The sequence below is a fragment of the Pseudophryne corroboree genome, chromosome 3 (assembly GCF_028390025.1).
Source record: "Pseudophryne corroboree isolate aPseCor3 chromosome 3, aPseCor3.hap2, whole genome shotgun sequence".
NCBI classification, from domain to species: domain Eukaryota; kingdom Metazoa; phylum Chordata; class Amphibia; order Anura; family Myobatrachidae; genus Pseudophryne; species Pseudophryne corroboree.
Window position 1 is genome coordinate 332,113,611 of NC_086446.1, and position 17,860 is coordinate 332,131,470.

The following is a 17,860-nucleotide window of genomic DNA, read 5'->3' on the forward strand; positions in this document are numbered from 1 at the left end:
GCGAGAGGTCCCGGTTTCAAATCCCAAACAAGCCCATCTTCTCCGGTTCTTTTAAATCCCATGGTTCCATTATCTGATTGATGTCAAAAGCATCAAGTGAATTTTGCTTTTGAAAATCCATCAAAAAATACATACTTATGCATATTTAGTAAACTGTCAACCATTTGGTGGTATATTGGGTATACTGTAGATTCCATTTTGTCTAAGTAACCTTGAGTGGCTTCAAAGAAGTCTCATATTGACAAATAAAAATCTGTCAAAATGAAATTACAGATTTTCTCTTACCTTGCTTTTTTCTAAGAAACAATGAGTGGCTTAAAAGAATAGGCTCTTTTTGACAAACAAAAAGGTCACCAATTAATTGCAGGTTATTGTTTTTTTCTTTCTTCTTGGTCTGTATGCTTAAGTTGCACACAGTATGAGACAAGTCTTAGGTTCCAACTATCAGAAAAGTTCAAACTCTATAGGAACCCCTAAATCTTGGCACTGAACTTTCCAAATATGCATACTTGGACAAAAATGTACCTTAAGGAAACATTTTAGCTATGCCTCCAATACATTTTTAAATTGTTATGGTATTTTTAAAATGTAACATCTTTTTTTCCAGCTTATTGCATTTTTTTATTAAATAATTTGAGTTTTACTTTAAAAATGGTAAAATCTGAATAAGAAATTATTTAGCTTGTGGCTTGTTGGTCTGGGTGTATGATTTTTGTTTTGGGTGGAAAAGGCCCCAGGTTCATATCCTGGATGAGCCTGTTTTCTTAGGTTCTTTAAAAGTGCTTAGTTCTATTATCTGATAGTATTTTAAAATACTTACTAATGTATTCCAACAGTTTCACTTCCAATTTCATTAGTATACATGAAAATGCATGAACAGTTGGCTCGTTGGTCTAGGGGTATGATTCTCGCTTAGGGTGCGAGAGGTCCCGGGTTAAAAATCCCGGACGAGCCCATCTTCTCCGGTTCCTTTAAATCCCATGGTTCCATTATCTGATTGATGTCAAAAGCATCAAGTGAATTTTGCTTTTGAAAATCCATCAAAAAATATATACTTATGCATATTTAGAAAACTGTCAACCATTTGGTGGTATATTGGGTATACTGTAGATTCCATTTTGTCTAAGTAACCTTGAGTGGCTTCAAATAAGTCTCATTTTGACAAATAAAAAACTGTCAAAATGAAGTTACAGGTTTTTCTCTTACCTTGCTTTTTTTTAAGAAACAATGAGTGGCTTAAAAGAATAGGCTCTTTTTGACAAACAAAAAGGTCAACAATTAATTGCAGGTTTTTATTTTTTTTTTCTTTCTTCTTGGTCTGTATGCTTAAGTTGCACACAGTATGAGACAAGTCTTAGGTTCCAACTATCAGAAAAGTTCAAACTCTATAGGAACCCCTAAATCTTGGCACTGAACTTTCCAAATATGCCTACTTGGACAAAAATTTACCTTAAGGAAACATTTTAGCTATGCTACCAATGAATTTTTAAATTGTTATGGTATTTTTAAAATGTAACATCTTTTTTTCCAGCTAATTGCATTTTTTTATTAAATAATTTGAGTTTTACTTTAAAAATGGTAAAATCTGAATAAGAAATTATTTAGCTTGTGGCTTGTTGGTCTGGGTGTATGATTTTTGCTTTGGGTGGAAAAGGCCACAGGTTCATATCCTGGATTAGCCTGTTTTCTCAGGTTCTTTAAAAGTGCTTAGTTCTATTATCTGATAGTATTTTAAAATACGTACTAATGTATTCCAACAGTTTCACTTCCAATTTCATTAGTATACATGAAAAAAGCATGAATAGTTGGCTTGTTGGTCTAGGGGTATGATTCTCGCTTAGGGTGCGAGAGGTCCAGGGTAAAAATCCCGGATAAGCCCATCTTCTCCGGTACTTTTAAATCCCATGGTTCCATTATCTGATTGTTGTCAAAAGCATCAAGTGAATTTTGCTTTTGCCAATCCATCAAAAAAGTATATACTTATGCATATTTAGTAAACTGTCAACCATTTGGTGGTATATTGGGTATACTGTAGATTCCATTTTATCTAAGTAACCTTGAGTGGCTTCAAGAAGTCTCATTTTGACAAATAAAAAACTGTCAAAATGAAATTACAGGTTTTTCTCTTACCTTGCTTTTTTCTAAGAAACAATGAGTGGCTTAAAAGAATAGGCTCTTTTTGACAAACAAAAAGGTCAACAATTAATTGCAGGTTTTTGTTTTTTTCTTTCTTCTTGGTCTGTATGCTTAAATTGCACACAGTATGAGACAAGTCTTAGGTTCCAACTATCAGAAAAGTTCAAACTCTATAGGAACCCCTAAATCTTGGCACTGAACTTTCCAAATATGCATACTTGGACAAAAATTTACCTTAAGGAAACATTTTAGCTATGCTACCAATACATTTTTAAATTGTTATGGTATTTTTAAAATGTAACATCTTTTTTTCCAGCTTATTGCATTTTTTTATTAAATAATTTGAGTTTTACTTTAAAAATGGTAAAATCTGAATAAGAAATTATTTAGCTTGTGGCTTGTTGGTCTGGGTGTATGATTTTTGTTTTGGGTGGAAAAGGCCCCAGGTTCATATCCTGGATGAGCCTGTTTTCTTAGGTTCTTTAAAAGTGCTTAGTTCTATTATCTGATAGTATTTTAAAATACTTACTAATGTATTCCAACAGTTTCACTTCCAATTTCATTAGTATACATGAAAATGCATGAACAGTTGGCTCGTTGGTCTAGGGGTATGATTCTCGCTTAGGGTGCGAGAGGTCCCGGGTTAAAAATCCCGGACGAGCCCATCTTCTCCGGTTCCTTTAAATCCCATGGTTCCATTATCTGATTGATGTCAAAAGCATCAAGTGAATTTTGCTTTTGAAAATCCATCAAAAAATATATACTTATGCATATTTAGAAAACTGTCAACCATTTGGTGGTATATTGGGTATACTGTAGATTCCATTTTGTCTAAGTAACCTTGAGTGGCTTCAAATAAGTCTCATTTTGACAAATAAAAAACTGTCAAAATGAAGTTACAGGTTTTTCTCTTACCTTGCTTTTTTTTAAGAAACAATGAGTGGCTTAAAAGAATAGGCTCTTTTTGACAAACAAAAAGGTCAACAATTAATTGCAGGTTTTTATTTTTTTTTTCTTTCTACTTGGTCTGTATGCTTAAGTTGCACACAGTATGAGACAAGTCTTAGGTTCCAACTATCAGAAAAGTTCAAACTCTATAGGAACCCCTAAATCTTGGCACTGAACTTTCCAAATATGCCTACTTGGACAAAAATTTACCTTAAGGAAACATTTTAGCTATGCTACCAATAAATTTTTAAATTGTTATGGTATTTTTAAAATGTAACATCTTTTTTTCCAGCTAATTGCATTTTTCTATTAAATAATTTGAGTTTTACTTTAAAAATGGTAAAATCTGAATAAGAAATTATTTAGCTTGTGGCTTGTTGGTCTGGGTGTATGATTTTTGCTTTGGGTGGAAAAGGCCACAGGTTCATATCCTGGATTAGCCTGTTTTCTCAGGTTCTTTAAAAGTGCTTAGTTCTATTATCTGATAGTATTTTAAAATACGTACTAATGTATTCCAACAGTTTCACTTCCAATTTCATTAGTATACATGAAAAAAGCATGAAAAGTTGGCTTGTTGGTCTAGGGGTATGATTCTCGCTTAGGGTGCGAGAGGTCCAGGGTAAAAATCCCGGATGAGCCCATCTTCTCCGGTACTTTTAAATCCCATGGTTCCATTATCTGATTGTTGTCAAAAGCATCAAGTGAATTTTGCTTTTGCCAATCCATCAAAAAAGTATATACTTATGCATATTTAGTAAACTGTCAACCATTTGGTGGTATATTGGGTATACTGTAGATTCCATTTTATCTAAGTAACCTTGAGTGGCTTCAAGAAGTCTCATTTTGACAAATAAAAAACTGTCAAAATGAAATTACAGGTTTTTCTCTTACCTTGCTTTTTTCTAAGAAACAATGAGTGGCTTAAAAGAATAGGCTCTTTTTGACAAACAAAAAGGTCAACAATTAATTGCAGGTTTTTGTTTTTTTCTTTCTTCTTGGTCTGTATGCTTAAATTGCACACAGTATGAGACAAGTCTTAGGTTCCAACTATCAGAAAAGTTAAAACTCTATAGGAACCCCTAAATCTTGGCACTGAACTTTCCAAATATGCATACTTGGACAAAAATGTACCTTAAGGAAACATTTTAGCTATGCTACCAATACATTTTTAAATTGTTATGGTATTTTTAAAATGTAACATCTTTTTTTCCAGTTTATTGCATTTTTTTATTACATAATTTGAGTTTTACTTTAAAAATGGTAAAATCTGAATAAGAAATTATTTAGCTTGTGGCTTGTTGGTCTGGGTGTATGATTTTTGCTTTGGGTGGAAAAGGCCCCAGGTTCATATCCTGGATGAGCCTGTTTTCTTAAGTTCTTTAAAAGTGCTTAGTTCTATTATCTGATAGTATTTTAAAATACGTACTAATGTATTCCAACAGTTTCACTTCCAATTTCATTAGTATACATGAAAATGCATGAACAGTTGGCTCGTTGGTCTAGGGGTATGATTCACGTTTAGGGTACGAGAGGTACAGGGTTCAAATCCTGGACGAGCCCATCTTCTCAGGTTTTTTTAAATCCCATGGTTCCATTATCTGATTGATGTCAAAAGCATCAAGTGAGTTTTGCTTTTGAAAATTCATCAAAAAATATATACTTATGCATATTTAGTAAACTGTCAACCATTTGGTGGTATATTGGGTATACTGTAGATTCCATTTTGTCTAAGTAACCTTGAGTGGCTTTAAAGAAGTCTCATTTTGACAAATAAAAAACTGTCAAAATGAAATTACAGTTTTTTCTCTTACCTTGCTTTTCTCTAAGAAACAATGAGTGGCTTAAAAGAATAGGCTCTTTTTGACAAACAAAAAGGTCAACAATTAATTGCAGGTTTTTGTTTTTTTCTTTCTTCTTGGTCTGTATGCTTAAGTTGCACACAGTATGAGACAAGTCTTAGGTTCCAACTATCAGAAAAGTTCAAACTCTAGAGGAACCCCTAAATCTTGGCACTGAACTTTCCAAATATGCCTACTTGGACAAAAATTTACCTTAAGGAAACATTTTAGCTATGCTACCAATACATTTTTAAATTGTTATGGTATTTTTAAAATGTAACATCTTTTTTTCCAGCTTATTGCATATTTTATTAAATAATTTGAGTTTTACTTTAAAAATGGTAAAATCTGAATAAGAAATTATTTAGCTTGTGGCTTGTTGGTCTGGGTGTATGATTTTTGCTTTGGGCGGAAAAGGCCCCAGGTTCATATCCTGGATGAGCCTGTTTTCTTAGGTTCTTTAAAAGTGCTTAGTTCTATTATCTGATAGAATTTTAAAATACTTACTAATGTATTCCAACAGTTTCACTTCCAATTTCATTAGTATACATGAAAATGCATGAACAGTTGGCTCGTTGGTCTAGGGGTATGATTCTCGCTTAGGGTGTGAGAGGTCCCGGGTTAAAAATCCCGGACGATCCCATCTTCTCCGGTTTCTTTAAATCCCATGGTTCCATTGTCTGATTGATGTCAAAAGCATCAAGTGAATTTTGCTTTTGAAAATCCATCAAAAAATATATACTTATGCATATTTAGTAAACTGTCAACCATTTGGTGGTATATTGGGTATACTGTAGATTCCATTTTGTCTAAGTAACCTTGAGTGGCTTCAAAGATGTCTCATTTTGACAAATAAAAAACTGTCAAAATGAAATTACAGGTTTTTCTCTTACCTTGCTTTTTTTTTTAAGAAACAATGAGTGGCTTAAAAGAATAGGCTCTTTTTGACAAACAAAAAGGTCAACAATTAATTGCAGGTTTTTGTTTTTTTCTTTCTTCTTGGTCTGTATGCTTAAATTGCACACAGTATGAGACAAGTCTTAGGTTCCAACTATCAGAAAAGTTCAAACTCTATAGGAACCCCTAAATCTTGGCACTGAACTTTCCAAATATGCCTACTTGGACAAAATTTTACCTTAAGGAAACATTTTAGCTATGCTACCAATACATTTTTAAATTGTTATGGTATTTTTAAAATGTAACATCTTTTTTTCCAGCTTATTGCATATTTTATTAAATAATTTGAGTTTTACTTTAAAAATGGTAAAATCTGAATAAGAAATTATTTAGCTTGTGGCTTGTTGGTCTGGGTGTATGATTTTTGCTTTGGGTGGAAAAGGCCCCAGGTTCATATCCTGGATGAGCCTGTTTTCTTAGGTTCTTTAAAAGTGCTTAGTTCTATTATCTGATAGAATTTTAAAATACTTACTAATGTATTCCAACAGTTTCACTTCCAATTTCATTAGTATACATGAAAATGCATGAACAGTTGGCTCGTTGGTCTAGGGGTATGATTCTCGCTTAGGGTGCGAGAGGTCCCGGGTTAAAAATCCCGGACGATCTCATCTTCTCCGGTTTCTTTAAATCCCATGGTTCCATTATCTGATTGATGTCAAAAGCATCAAGTGAATTTTGCTTTTGAAAATCCATCAAAAAATATATACTTATGCATATTTAGTAAACTGTCAACCATTTGGTGGTATATTGGGTATACTGTAGATTCCATTTTGTCTAAGTAACCTTGAGTGGCTTCAAAGAAGTCTCATTTTGACAAATAAAAAACTGTCAAAATGAAATTACAGGTTTTTCTCTTACCTTGCTTTTTTCTAAGAAACAATGAGTGGCTTAAAAGAATAGGCTCTTTTTGACAAACAAAAAGGTCACCAATTAATTGCAGGTTATTGTTTTTTTCTTTCTTCTTGGTCTGTATGCTTAAGTTGCACACAGTATGAGACAAGTCTTAGGTTCCAACTATCAGAAAAGTTCAAACTCTATAGGAACCCCTAAATCTTGGCACTGAACTTTCCAAATATGCCTACTTGGACAAATATTTACCTTAAGGAAACATTTTAGCTATGCTACCAATACATTTTTAAATTGTTATGGTATTTTTAAAATGTAACATCTTTTTTTCAAGCTTATTGCATTTTTTTATTAAATAATTTGAGTTTTACTTTAAAAATGGTAAAATCTGAATAAGAAATTATTTATCTTGTGGCTTGTTGGTCTGGGTGTATGATTTTTGCTTTGGGTGGAAAAGGCCCCAGGTTCATATCCTGGATGAGCCTGTTTTCTTAGGTTCTTTAAAAGTGCTTACTTCTATTATCTGATAGAATTTTAAAATACTTACTAATGTATTCCAACAGTTTCACTTCCAATTTCATTAGTATACATGAAAATGCATGAACAGTTGGCTCGTTGGTCTAGGGGTATGATTCTCGCTTAGGGTGCGAGAGGTCCTGGGTTAAAAATCCCGGACGAGCCCATCTTCTCCGGTTCCTTTAAATCCCATGGTTCCATTATCTGATTGATGTCAAAAGCATCAAGTGAATTTTGCTTTTGAAAATCCATCAAAAAATATATACTTATGCATATTTAGTAAACTGTCAACCATTTGGTGGTATATTGGGTATACTGTAGATTCCATTTTGTCTAAGTAACCTTGAGTGGCTTCAAAGAAAACTCATTTTGAAAAATAAAAAACTGTCAAAATGAAATTACAGGATTTTCTCTTACCTTGCTTTTTTCTAAGAAACAATGAGTGGCTTAAAAGAATAGGCTCTTTTTGACAAACAAAAAGGTCAACAATTAATTGCAGGTTTTTGTTTTTTTCTTTCTTCTTGGTCTGTATGCTTAAGTTGCACACAGTATGAGACAAGTCTTAGGTTCCAACTATCAGAAAAGTTCAAACTCTATAGAAACCCCTAAATCTTGGCTCTGAACTTTCCAAATATGCATACTTGGACAAAAATTTACCTTAAGGAAACATTTTAGCTATGCTACCAATACATTTTTAAATTGTTATGGTATTTTTAAAATGTAACATCTTTTTTTCCAGCTTATTGCATTTTTTTATTACATAATTTGAGTTTTACTTTAAAAATGGTAAAATCTGAATAAGAAATGATTTATCTTGTGGCTTGTTGGTCTGGGTGTATGATTTTTGCTTTGGGTGGAAAAGGCCCCAGGTTCATATCCTGGATTAGCCTGTTTTCTCAGGTTCTTTAAAAGTGCTTAGTTCTATTATCTGATAGTATTTTAAAATACTTACTAATGTATTCCAACAGTTTCACTTCCAATTTCATTAGTATACATGAAAATGCATGAACAGTTGGCTCGTTGGTCTAGGGGTATGATTCTCGCTTAGGGTGCGAGAGGTCCCGGGTTAAAAATATCGGACGAGCCCATCTTCTCCGGTTCCTTTAAATCCCATGGTTCCATTATCTGATTGATGTCAAAAGCATCAAGTGAATTTTGCTTTTGAAAATCCATCAAAAAATATATACTTATTCATATTTAGAAAACTGTCAACCATTTGGTGGTATATTGGGTATACTGTAGATTCCATTTTGTCTAAGTAACCTTGAGTGGCTTCAAAGAAGTCTCATTTTGACAAATAAAAATCTGTCAAAATGAAATTACAGATTTTCTCTTACCTTGCTTTTTTCTAAGAAACAATGAGTGGCTTAAAAGAATAGGCTCTTTTTGGCAAACAAAAAGGTCAACAATTAATTGCAGGTTATTGTTTTTTTCTTTCTTCTTGGTCTGTATGCTTAAGTTGCACACAGTATGAGACAAGTCTTAGGTTCCAACTATCAGAAAAGTTCAAACTCTATAGGAACCCCTAAATCTTTGCACTGAACTTTCCAAATATGCATACTTGGACAAAAATGTACCTTAAGGAAACATTTTAGCTATGCTACCAATACATTTTTAAATTGTTATGGTATTTTTAAAATGTAACATCTTTTTTTCCAGCTTATTGCATTTTTTTATTAAATAATTTGAGTTTTACTTTAAAAATGGTAAAATCTGAATAAGAAATTATTTAGCTTGTGGCTTGTTGGTCTGGGTGTGTGATTTTTGCTTTGGGTGGAAAAGGCCCCAGGTTCATATCCTGGATATGCCTGTTTTCTCAGGTTCTATAAAAGTGCTTAGTTCTATTATCTGATAGTATTTTAAAATACGTACTAATGTATTCCAACAGTTTCACTTCCAATTTCATTAGTATACATGAAAAAGCATGAACAGTTGGCTCGTTGGTCTAGGGGTATGATTCTTGTTTAGGGTGCGAGAGGTCCCGGTTTCAAATCCCAAACAAGCCCATCTTCTCCGGTTCTTTTAAATCCCATGGTTCCATTATCTGATTGATGTCAAAAGCATCAAGTGAATTTTGCTTTTGAAAATCCATCAAAAAATACATACTTATGCATATTTAGTAAACTGTCAACCATTTGGTGGTATATTGGGTATACTGTAGATTCCATTTTGTCTAAGTAACCTTGAGTGGCTTCAAAGAAGTCTCATATTGACAAATAAAAATCTGTCAAAATGAAATTACAGATTTTCTCTTACCTTGCTTTTTTCTAAGAAACAATGAGTGGCTTAAAAGAATAGGCTCTTTTTGACAAACAAAAAGGTCACCAATTAATTGCAGGTTATTGTTTTTTTCTTTCTTCTTGGTCTGTATGCTTAAGTTGCACACAGTATGAGACAAGTCTTAGGTTCCAACTATCAGAAAAGTTCAAACTCTATAGGAACCCCTAAATCTTGGCACTGAACTTTCCAAATATGCATACTTGGACAAAAATTTACCTTAAGGAAACATTTTAGCTATGCTACCAATACATTTTTAAATTGTTATGGTATTTTTAAAATGTAACATCTTTTTTTCCAGCTTATTGCATTTTTTTATTAAATAATTTGAGTTTTACTTTAAAAATGGTAAAATCTGAATAAGAAATTATTTAGCTTGTGGCTTGTTGGTCTGGGTGTATGATTTTTGTTTTGGGTGGAAAAGGCCCCAGGTTCATATCCTGGATGAGCCTGTTTTCTTAGGTTCTTTAAAAGTGCTTAGTTCTATTATCTGATAGTATTTTAAAATACTTACTAATGTATTCCAACAGTTTCACTTCCAATTTCATTAGTATACATGAAAATGCATGAACAGTTGGCTCGTTGGTCTAGGGGTATGATTCTCGCTTAGGGTGCGAGAGGTCCCGGGTTAAAAATCCCGGACGAGCCCATCTTCTCCGGTTCCTTTAAATCCCATGGTTCCATTATCTGATTGATGTCAAAAGCATCAAGTGAATTTTGCTTTTGAAAATCCATCAAAAAATATATACTTATGCATATTTAGAAAACTGTCAACCATTTGGTGGTATATTGGGTATACTGTAGATTCCATTTTGTCTAAGTAACCTTGAGTGGCTTCAAATAAGTCTCATTTTGACAAATAAAAAACTGTCAAAATGAAGTTACAGGTTTTTCTCTTACCTTGCTTTTTTTTAAGAAACAATGAGTGGCTTAAAAGAATAGGCTCTTTTTGACAAACAAAAAGGTCAACAATTAATTGCAGGTTTTTATTTTTTTTTTCTTTCTTCTTGGTCTGTATGCTTAAGTTGCACACAGTATGAGACAAGTCTTAGGTTCCAACTATCAGAAAAGTTCAAACTCTATAGGAACCCCTAAATCTTGGCACTGAACTTTCCAAATATGCCTACTTGGACAAAAATTTACCTTAAGGAAACATTTTAGCTATGCTACCAATAAATTTTTAAATTGTTATGGTATTTTTAAAATGTAACATCTTTTTTTCCAGCTAATTGCATTTTTTTATTAAATAATTTGAGTTTTACTTTAAAAATGGTAAAATCTGAATAAGAAATTATTTAGCTTGTGGCTTGTTGGTCTGGGTGTATGATTTTTGCTTTGGGTGGAAAAGGCCACAGGTTCATATCCTGGATTAGCCTGTTTTCTCAGGTTCTTTAAAAGTGCTTAGTTCTATTATCTGATAGTATTTTAAAATACGTACTAATGTATTCCAACAGTTTCACTTCCAATTTCATTAGTATACATGAAAAAAGCATGAATAGTTGGCTTGTTGGTCTAGGGGTATGATTCTCGCTTAGGGTGCGAGAGGTCCAGGGTAAAAATCCCGGATGAGCCCATCTTCTCCGGTACTTTTAAATCCCATGGTTCCATTATCTGATTGTTGTCAAAAGCATCAAGTGAATTTTGCTTTTGCCAATCCATCAAAAAAGTATATACTTATGCATATTTAGTAAACTGTCAACCATTTGGTGGTATATTGGGTATACTGTAGATTCCATTTTATCTAAGTAACCTTGAGTGGCTTCAAGAAGTCTCATTTTGACAAATAAAAAACTGTCAAAATGAAATTACAGGTTTTTCTCTTACCTTGCTTTTTTCTAAGAAACAATGAGTGGCTTAAAAGAATAGGCTCTTTTTGACAAACAAAAAGGTCAACAATTAATTGCAGGTTTTTGTTTTTTTCTTTCTTCTTGGTCTGTATGCTTAAATTGCACACAGTATGAGACAAGTCTTAGGTTCCAACTATCAGAAAAGTTAAAACTCTATAGGAACCCCTAAATCTTGGCACTGAACTTTCCAAATATGCATACTTGGACAAAAATGTACCTTAAGGAAACATTTTAGCTATGCTACCAATACATTTTTAAATTGTTATGGTATTTTTAAAATGTAACATCTTTTTTTCCAGTTTATTGCATTTTTTTATTACATAATTTGAGTTTTACTTTAAAAATGGTAAAATCTGAATAAGAAATTATTTAGCTTGTGGCTTGTTGGTCTGGGTGTATGATTTTTGCTTTGGGTGGAAAAGGCCCCAGGTTCATATCCTGGATGAGCCTGTTTTCTTAAGTTCTTTAAAAGTGCTTAGTTCTATTATCTGATAGTATTTTAAAATACGTACTAATGTATTCCAACAGTTTCACTTCCAATTTCATTAGTATACATGAAAAAGCATGAACAGTTGGCTCGTTGGTCTAGGGGTATGATTCTCGTTTAGGGTACGAGAGGTACAGGGTTCAAATCCTGGACGAGCCCATCTTCTCAGGTTTTTTTAAATCCCATGGTTCCATTATCTGATTGATGTCAAAAGCATCAAGTGAGTTTTGCTTTTGAAAATCCATCAAAAAATATATATACTTATGCATATTTAGTAAACTGTCAACCATTTGGTGGTATATTGGGTATACTGTAGATTCCATTTTGTCTAAGTAACCTTGAGTGGCTTTAAAGAAGTCTCATTTTGACAAATAAAAAACTGTCAAAATGAAATTACAGTTTTTTCTCTTACCTTGCTTTTCTCTAAGAAACAATGAGTGGCTTAAAAGTATAGGCTCTTTTTGACAAACAAAAAGGTCAACAATTAATTGCAGGTTTTTGTTTTTTTCTTTCTTCTTGGTCTGTATGCTTAAGTTGCACACAGTATGAGACAAGTCTTAGGTTCCAACTATCAGAAAAGTTCAAACTCTATAGGAACCCCTAAATCTTTGCACTGAACTTTCCAAATATGCATACTTGGACAAAAATTTACCTTAAGGAAACATTTTAGCTATGCTACCAATACATTTTAAAATTGTTATGGTATTTTTAAAATGTAACATCTTTTTTTCCAGCTTATTGCATTTTTTTATTAAATAATTTGATTTTTACTTTAAAAATGGTAAAATCTGAATAAGAAATTATTTAGCTTGTGGCTTGTTGGTCTGGGTGTATGATTTTTGCTTTGGGTGGAAAATGCCCCAGGTTCATATCCTGGATTAGCCTGTTTTCTCAGGTTCTTTAAAAGTGCTTAGTTCTATTATCTGATAGTATTTTAAAATACTTACTAATGTATTCCAACAGTTTCACTTCCAATTTCATTAGTATACATGAAAATGCATGAACAGTTGGCTCGTTGGTATAGGGGTATGATTCTCGCTTAGGGTGCGAGAGGTCCCGGGTTCAAATCCCAGACGAGCCCATCTTCTCCGGTTCTTTTAAATACCATGGTTCCATTATCTGATTGATGTCAAAAGCATCAAGTGAATTTTGCTTTTGAAAATCCATCAAAAAATAAATACTTATGCATATTTAGTAAACTGTCAACCATTTGGTGGTATATTGGGTATACTGTAGATTCCATTTTGTCTAAATAACCTTGAGTGGCTTCAAAGAAGTCTCATTTTGACAAATAAAAAACTGTCAAAATGAAATTACAGGTTTTTCTCTTACCTTGCTTTTTTCTAAGAAACAATGAGTGGCTTAAAAGAATAGGCTCTTTTTGCCAAACAAAAAGGTCACCAATTAATTGCAGGTTATTGTTTTTTTCTTTCTTCTTGGTCTGTATGCTTAAGTTGCACACAGTATGAGACAAGTCTTAGGTTCCAACTATCAGAAAAGTTCAAACTCTATAGGAACCCCTAAATCTTGGCACTGAACTTTCCAAATATGCCTACTTGGACAAAATTTTACCTTAAGGAAACATTTTAGCTATGCTACCAATACATTTTTAAATTGTTATGGTATTTTTAAAATGTAACATCTTTTTTTCCAGCTTATTGCATTTTTTTATTACATAATTTGAGTTTTACTTTAAAAATGGTAAAATCTGAATAAGAAATTATTTAGCTTGTGGCTTGTTGGTCTGGGTGTATGATTTTTGCTTTGGGTGGAAAAGGCCCCAGGTTCATATCCTGGATGAGCCTGTTTTCTTAAGTTCTTTAAAAGTGCTTAGTTCTATTATCTGATAGTATTTTAAAATACGTACTAATGTATTCCAACAGTTTCACTTCCAATTTCATTAGTATACATGAAAATGCATGAACAGTTGGCTCGTTGGTCTAGGGGTATGATTCTCGCTTAGGGTGTGAGAGGTCCCGGGTTAAAAATCCCGGACGATCCCATCTTCTCCGGTTCCTTTAAATCCCATGGTTCCATTATCTGATTGATGTCAAAAGCATCAAGTGAATTTTGCTTTTGAAAATCCATCAAAAAATATATACTTATGCATATTTAGAAAACTGTCAACCATTTGGTGGTATATTGGGTATACTGTAGATTCCATTTTGTCTAAGTAACCTTGAGTGGCTTCAAATAAGTCTCATTTTGACAAATAAAAAACTGTCAAAATGAAGTTACAGGTTTTTCTCTTACCTTGCTTTTTTTTAAGAAACAATGAGTGGCTTAAAAGAATAGGCTCTTTTTGACAAACAAAAAGGTCAACAATTAATTGCAGGTTTTTATTTTTTTTTTCTTTCTTCTTGGTCTGTATGCTTAAGTTGCACACAGTATGAGACAAGTCTTAGGTTCCAACTATCAGAAAAGTTCAAACTCTATAGGAACCCCTAAATCTTGGCACTGAACTTTCCAAATATGCCTACTTGGACAAAAATTTACCTTAAGGAAACATTTTAGCTATGCTACCAATAAATTTTTAAATTGTTATGGTATTTTTAAAATGTAACATCTTTTTTTCCAGCTAATTGCATTTTTTTATTAAATAATTTGAGTTTTACTTTAAAAATGGTAAAATCTGAATAAGAAATAATTTAGCTTGTGGCTTGTTGGTCTGGGTGTATGATTTTTGCTTTGGGTGGAAAAGGCCACAGGTTCATATCCTGGATTAGCCTGTTTTCTCAGGTTCTTTAAAAGTGCTTAGTTCTATTATCTGATAGTATTTTAAAATACGTACTAATGTATTCCAACAGTTTCACTTCCAATTTCATTAGTATACATGAAAAAAGCATGAATAGTTGGCTTGTTGGTCTAGGGGTATGATTCTCGCTTAGGGTGCGAGAGGTCCAGGGTAAAAATCCCGGATGAGCCCATCTTCTCCGGTACTTTTAAATCCCATGGTTCCATTATCTGATTGTTGTCAAAAGCATCAAGTGAATTTTGCTTTTGCCAATCCATCAAAAAAGTATATACTTATGCATATTTAGTAAACTGTCAACCATTTGGTGGTATATTGGGTATACTGTAGATTCCATTTTATCTAAGTAACCTTGAGTGGCTTCAAGAAGTCTCATTTTGACAAATAAAAAACTGTCAAAATGAAATTACAGGTTTTTCTCTTACCTTGCTTTTTTCTAAGAAACAATGAGTGGCTTAAAAGAATAGGCTCTTTTTGACAAACAAAAAGGTCAACAATTAATTGCAGGTTTTTGTTTTTTTCTTTCTTCTTGGTCTGTATGCTTAAATTGCACACAGTATGAGACAAGTCTTAGGTTCCAACTATCAGAAAAGTTAAAACTCTATAGGAACCCCTAAATCTTGGCACTGAACTTTCCAAATATGCATACTTGGACAAAAATGTACCTTAAGGAAACATTTTAGCTATGCTACCAATACATTTTTAAATTGTTATGGTATTTTTAAAATGTAACATCTTTTTTTCCAGTTTATTGCATTTTTTTATTACATAATTTGAGTTTTACTTTAAAAATGGTAAAATCTGAATAAGAAATTATTTAGCTTGTGGCTTGTTGGTCTGGGTGTATGATTTTTGCTTTGGGTGGAAAAGGCCCCAGGTTCATATCCTGGATGAGCCTGTTTTCTTAAGTTCTTTAAAAGTGCTTAGTTCTATTATCTGATAGTATTTTAAAATACGTACTAATGTATTCCAACAGTTTCACTTCCAATTTCATTAGTATACATGAAAATGCATGAACAGTTGGCTCGTTGGTCTAGGGGTATGATTCTCGTTTAGGGTACGAGAGGTACAGGGTTCAAATCCTGGACGAGCCCATCTTCTCAGGTTTTTTTAAATCCCATGGTTCCATTATCTGATTGATGTCAAAAGCATCAAGTGAGTTTTGCTTTTGAAAATCCATCAAAAAATATATATACTTATGCATATTTAGTAAACTGTCAACCATTTGGTGGTATATTGGGTATACTGTAGATTCCATTTTGTCTAAGTAACCTTGAGTGGCTTTAAAGAAGTCTCATTTTGACAAATAAAAAACTGTCAAAATGAAATTACATTTTTTTCTCTTACCTTGCTTTTCTCTAAGAAACAATGAGTGGCTTAAAAGTATAGGCTCTTTTTGACAAACAAAAAGGTCAACAATTAATTGCAGGTTTTTGTTTTTTTCTTTCTTCTTGGTCTGTATGCTTAAGTTGCACACAGTATGAGACAAGTCTTAGGTTCCAACTATCAGAAAAGTTCAAACTCTATAGGAACCCCTAAATCTTTGCACTGAACTTTCCAAATATGCATACTTGGACAAAAATTTACCTTAAGGAAACATTTTAGCTATGCTACCAATACATTTTAAAATTGTTATGGTATTTTTAAAATGTAACATCTTTTTTTCCAGCTTATTGCATTTTTTTATTAAATAATTTGATTTTTACTTTAAAAATGGTAAAATCTGAATAAGAAATTATTTAGCTTGTGGCTTGTTGGTCTGGGTGTATGATTTTTGCTTTGGGTGGAAAATGCCCCAGGTTCATATCCTGGATTAGCCTGTTTTCTCAGGTTCTTTAAAAGTGCTTAGTTCTATTATCTGATAGTATTTTAAAATACTTACTAATGTATTCCAACAGTTTCACTTCCAATTTCATTAGTATACATGAAAATGCATGAACAGTTGGCTCGTTGGTATAGGGGTATGATTCTCGCTTAGGGTGCGAGAGGTCCCGGGTTCAAATCCCAGACGAGCCCATCTTCTCCGGTTCTTTTAAATACCATGGTTCCATTATCTGATTGATGTCAAAAGCATCAAGTGAATTTTGCTTTTGAAAATCCATCAAAAAATAAATACTTATGCATATTTAGTAAACTGTCAACCATTTGGTGGTATATTGGGTATACTATAGATTCCATTTTGTCTAAGTAACCTTGAGTGGCTTCAAAGAAGTCTCATTTTGACAAATAAAAAACTGTCAAAATGAAGTTACAGGTTTTTCTCTTAACCTTGCTTTTTTTTAAGAAACAATGAGTGGCTTAAAAGAATAGGCTCTTTTTGACAAACAAAAAGGTCAACAATTAATTGCAGGTTTTTGTTTTTTTCTTTCTTCTTGGTCTGTATGCTTAAGTTGCACACAGTATGAGACAAGTCTTAGGTTCCAACTATCAGAAAAGTTCAAACTCTAAAGGAACCCCTAAATCTTGGCACTGAACTTTCCAAATATGCATACTTGGACAAAAATTTACCTTAAGGAAACATTTTAGCTATGCTACCAATACATTTTTAAATTGTTATGGTATTTTTAAAATGTAACATCTTTTTTTCCAGCTTATTGCATTTTTTTATTAAATAATTTGAGATTTACTTTAAAATTACTAAAATCTGTATAAGAAATTATTTAGCTTGTGGCTTGTTGGTCTGGGTGTATGATTTTTGCTTTGGGTGGAAAAGGCCCCAGGTTCATATCCTGGATTAGCCTGTTTTCTCAGGTTCTTTAAAAGTGCTTAGTTCTATTATCTGATAGTATTTTAAAATACTTACTAATGTATTCCAACAGTTTCACTTCCAATTTCATTAGTATACATGAAAATGCAAGAACAGTTGGCTCGTTGGTCTAGGGGTATGGTTCTTGTTTAGGGTGCGAGAGGTCCCGGGTTCAAATCCCGAACGAGCCCATCTTCTCCGGTTCTTTTAAATCCCATGGTTCCATTATCTGATTGATGTCAAAAGCATCAAGTGAATTTTGCTTTTGAAAATCCATCAAAAAATACATACTTATGCATATTTAGTAAACTGTCAACCATTTGGTGGTATATTGGGTATACTGTAGATTCCATTTTGTCTAAGTAACCTTGAGTGGCTTCAAAGAAGTCTCATTTTGACAAATAAAAATCTGTCAAAATGAAATTACAGATTTTCTCTTACCTTGCTTTTTTCTAAGAAACAATGAGTGGCTTAAAAGAATAGGCTCTTTTTGACAAACAAAAAGGTCAC

At 32.8% G+C, this 17,860-nt stretch overlaps 6 non-coding genes across 6 annotated transcripts; all 6 read left to right on the top strand.

The window, feature by feature from the left end:
* Nucleotides 1-882: 882 nt before the first annotated feature.
* On the top strand, nucleotides 883-955 carry TRNAP-AGG (transfer RNA proline (anticodon AGG)). Its single transcript has one exon. It is a non-coding gene; the product is annotated as a tRNA-Pro (tRNA).
* Nucleotides 956-2,727: 1,772 nt separating this feature from the next.
* On the top strand, nucleotides 2,728-2,800 carry TRNAP-AGG (transfer RNA proline (anticodon AGG)). Its single transcript has one exon. It is a non-coding gene; the product is annotated as a tRNA-Pro (tRNA).
* Nucleotides 2,801-7,334: 4,534 nt separating this feature from the next.
* Nucleotides 7,335-7,407, top strand: TRNAP-AGG (transfer RNA proline (anticodon AGG)). The gene has a single exon. It is a non-coding gene; the product is annotated as a tRNA-Pro (tRNA).
* Nucleotides 7,408-10,094: 2,687 nt separating this feature from the next.
* TRNAP-AGG (transfer RNA proline (anticodon AGG)) lies at nucleotides 10,095-10,167 on the top strand. Its single transcript has one exon. It is a non-coding gene; the product is annotated as a tRNA-Pro (tRNA).
* Nucleotides 10,168-12,861: 2,694 nt separating this feature from the next.
* TRNAP-AGG (transfer RNA proline (anticodon AGG)) lies at nucleotides 12,862-12,933 on the top strand. The gene has a single exon. It is a non-coding gene; the product is annotated as a tRNA-Pro (tRNA).
* A 3,615-nt stretch (nucleotides 12,934-16,548) lies between these two features.
* TRNAP-AGG (transfer RNA proline (anticodon AGG)) lies at nucleotides 16,549-16,620 on the top strand. The gene has a single exon. It is a non-coding gene; the product is annotated as a tRNA-Pro (tRNA).
* The last annotated feature ends 1,240 nt before the right edge of the window (nucleotides 16,621-17,860 follow it).